Source organism: Piliocolobus tephrosceles, chromosome 9, assembly GCF_002776525.5.
Source record: "Piliocolobus tephrosceles isolate RC106 chromosome 9, ASM277652v3, whole genome shotgun sequence".
NCBI classification, from domain to species: Eukaryota; Metazoa; Chordata; class Mammalia; order Primates; family Cercopithecidae; genus Piliocolobus; species Piliocolobus tephrosceles.
In genome coordinates, this window is record NC_045442.1 from 125,013,304 (window position 1) to 125,017,096 (window position 3,793).

At 51.0% G+C, this 3,793-nt stretch overlaps 1 protein-coding gene and 1 long non-coding RNA gene across 8 annotated transcripts in view; one reads left to right on the top strand and one right to left on the bottom strand.

The window, feature by feature from the left end:
* PRKCQ (protein kinase C theta) overlaps positions 1 to 3,793 on the top strand; it is a 160,029-nt gene that overhangs the window by 129,642 nt on the left and 26,594 nt on the right. The gene's annotated exons all lie outside the window — the stretch shown is intronic.
* LOC111554844 overlaps positions 580 to 3,793 on the bottom strand; it is a 3,968-nt gene continuing 754 nt past the window's right edge. The window contains exons 3-4 of the long non-coding RNA XR_002735351.2: positions 2,726 to 2,993; positions 580 to 729 (exon numbers count right to left, since the gene is read on the bottom strand). This is a non-coding gene — a long non-coding RNA (uncharacterized LOC111554844). The remainder of the gene's footprint in view (positions 730 to 2,725; positions 2,994 to 3,793) is intronic.

Here is a 3,793-nt window from a genome sequence, read left to right on the forward strand (position 1 = left end):
CCCTTCTCAGATCTCAACCTCTGTGTTGGGAGATCCACTGCTCTCTTCAAAGCTGTCAGACAGAGTCGTTTGCGTCTGCAGAGGTTTCTGCTGCTTTTTTTGTTGTTGTTGTTTAGCTGTGCCCTGTCCTCAGAGGTGGAGTCTACAGAGACAGGCAGGTTTCCTTGAGCTGCTGTGAGCTCCACCCAGTTAGAGCTTCCCAGTGGCTTTGTTTACCTACTTAAGCCTCAGCAATGGCGGGCACCCCTTCCCCAGCCTCGCTGCTGCCTTGCAGTTAGATCACAGATTGCTGTGCTAGCAATGAGGGAGGCTCCGTGGGCGTGGGACCCTCCCAGCCAGGTGTGGGATATAATCTCCTGGTGTGCCCGTTTGCTTAAAGCGCAGTATTGGGGTTGGAGTTACCTGATTTTCCAGGTGTTGTGTGTCTCAGTTCCCCTGGCTGGGAAAAGGGACTCCCTTCCCCCTTGCGCTTCCCAGGTGAGGCAGTGCCTCGCCCTGCTTCAGCTCTTGCTGGTCGGGCTGCAGCAGCTGACCAGCACCAATTGTCCGGCACTCCCTAGTGAGATGACCCCAGTACCTCAGTTGAAAATGCAGAAATCACCAGTCTTCTGTGTCACTAGCGCTGGGAGTTGGAGACTGGAGCTGTTCCTATTTGGCCATCTTGCTCCGCCCCCCCCGTTTATTTCAATTCTGGGTTTTAATCGTTATAATAGCTGGAAAATACACTTCCTGAAGGTATAATTATAAACAGACATTATCATATGCACTAAGGCAAGGACATCACTGACAATAGTAGATATAAGTCCATAATTAAAAGCAGTGTTTTTGATATATTCCATTTTCTTAACCAATCTTCTGTTGGCTAAAACATCATTGTTTTTAGCTTCATCATATGTGGCTGACAGAGAGCTTGCCCTGGGAGAAATCAAAACATCAGTGTTGCCATTTTCTCATGTTCTGCTTAAGAAAGCATTATTTTAGTGCAAAATTAGCTTCATCCAAATGTTATGTTTGCATTGCTATTGCAGTGTTACCTTCAGCCCAAGCCTCTTTGCAGATAACTTCATAAGGCCTTGTCATTTTGTAAAAATTTATTTAGTTAAAACAGCATTCAGGCCAAGCGTGATGGCTCACACCTGTAATCCCAGCACTTTGAGAGGCTGAGGTGGGCAGATCACTTGAGCCCAGGAGTTCAAGACCAGCCTGGGCAAGATGGCAAAACCCCATCTCTACTAAAAATACAAAAATTAGCCAGGCATGGTGGTAGGCGCCTGTAATCCCAGCACTTTGGGAGGCCGAGGTGGGTGGATCACCTGAGGTCAGGAGTTCAAGACCAGCCTGGCCAACATGGTGAAACCCCTGACCAACATGGTGAAACCCTGTCTCTACTGAAAACACAAAAATTAGCCTGGCGTGGTGGCAGGCGCTTGTAATCCCATCTATTCAGGAGGCTGAGGCATGAGAATCGCTTGAACCTGTGAGGCGGAGGTTGCAGTGATCCAAGATTGCACCACTGTATTCCAGCCTGGGTGACAGAGCGAGACTCTCTCTCAAAAAAAAGAAAAAATCAGAACCCAAAACGATAGCACAATTTATGATGCATGGAAAATAAATGGATAAGCCGAGTCACCGCCGAGCTCCCTCTGAGATGCAGCCTCCCTCTCCCCCCAGGATTCATCACTTCTTGTTTCAGTTTCTCAGTGAGGGTACCCGTGTCACTCTAAATGGTAGATAGTCATGAAGCCTCAATTCTTCCTCATTTTAGATTTTTTTTTAATGGAGGTATTACAAATGCAAGTTCAAATGTTTTTGTCATGTCTGGGATGGTCTGGGCCACCCCTGGGTACACGCACCCCCAGAGGCCACAGACCAGCCAGGTCTCCAGATTCTCCTCCATGCTGTGCAGACCCACCCCTGTCCAGCTTCAATATTCTCAAGGAGTCCCCATTCTCAGCTGGGTGCCAGTCACAGTCCTGAATGTGGGTCCCTAAGAACATGTGCTGCCACGTTAAATTGCTACCTACGAATAGAAGAATTCTTTTAAAAAATTTAAGTGTGGCCGGGCACAGTGGCTCACGCCTGTAATCCCAGCATTTTGGGAGGCTGAGGCGGGGAGATCACAAGGTTAGGAGATCGAGACCATCCTGGCCAACGTGGTGAAACCCTGTGTCTACTAAAATACAAAAAATTAGCCGGGCATGGTGGCGGCTGCCTGTAGTCCCAGCTACTCAGGAGGCTGAGGCAGGGGAATTGCCTGAACCTGGGAGGCAGAGGTTGCAGTGAGCTGAGATCGCGCCACTGCATTCCAGCCTGGCGACAGAGCGAGACTCTGACTCAAAAAAGAAAAAAGATATATGCTACCTGCCCTGGCCAGGCCACACTGTGCCTCTCTGCCACTGCACATCCTTGGTCTGTGATCCTCCCCCGGATCACAGTCCACCTTCTCCCTAAAGTTGCCGCCAGCTTTAGGAGTCGCCGGCTGTCCCCTTCCCTGTGCGGCCACAGCACCTCTGCATCCACCTGACCAATCCATTGAGCTTCTCCCCATCAGGGACCACGGCTTATCCACCCACACACAGGCTGGAGCAGCAGCCCTCAGCTGCTTCCTGAATCAACGACCACACCAAGCCAAGCAGCCTAAAAGTTCATCTCTAAACGTGTACTGGATTCCCCACCTCTGGGCATCTTTTGCTAAATAACCCTCCCCAGCTTCCCCTTTCTTTACCTGGAAGAATCCGCGCCTGGTCTGAGGCTCCCCTCCCTCCATCTGCTCGGGGAAGTCTTCCTTCGTCTCTCTCAATTCGCCATTGCCCCTTTTCCCCTCAAAAAGGAAACAAAACTGGAGCAGTTTCCCCCTCCTCGGTGCCGCAAGGAAATGTTCGCCTCTCTTGCGTGGTTCTAAGTTGATGCTGCCCTGAGGGATCTTTACGAGTGTTCAGCTGCTGTCTCTCCTATGAACGTGTCTGTGAGCACCTTCAGAGCAGAGTCTGGGCCTGGGGACAGCCAACCGGGTGAGGCAGAGAATTAAAACACAGGAACACACAGCAGCTGGGACAGAGGCCATAGAGTCTTTTCTGACAGGCACCCCTCGTTCCTGTTGGGAGAACTCAAATCTCAGAAGCTCATGCATTTCAGAGCAACGGTCAGGAGCCACACATGAAAACCAGACCTGCGCTCCCGCGACTGGGGACCGCCTCACTAGACTGCGCCTCCTGAGGGCTAAAGTACCTCCCAGAAGCCCCGCTGCTCCCTCTGTGTTCCTATAATAGGAGCAAAGAGAGGCTGATGTCTCTTTGGAGGTCCAAACTCATTTTGACAAAGAATAGGAAGGCAGTTAAACAGGGAAATAGCATTTTTGTTTGTTTGTTTGTTTGTTTTTGGTGGAGTCTTGCTCTGTCGCCAGACTGGAGAGCAGTGCCACAATCTCAGCTCCCTGCAACCTCCACCTCCCAGGTTCAAGCGATTCTCCTGCCTCAGCCTCCAGAGTAACTGGGATTACAGGCACCGGCCAACACGCCTGGCTAATTTTTGTATTTGTAGTAGATACGGGGTTTCACCATGTTGGCCAGGATGGTCTCGATCTCCAGACATCATGATCCGCCCACCTCGGCCTCCCAAAGTGCTGGGATTGCAGGCGTGAGCCACCGCACCCAGCCGGAAGCATCATACTTTCTGTGGCACACTAGACACTCCGTAAATGCAGCTGGGATTGCAATGCATGGAGAAAGTCAGAGTTCCCTGGAAACCACACTGGTACTGGCCCCGGGAGGTCGCTGAGTGCTGGGGCAGCACT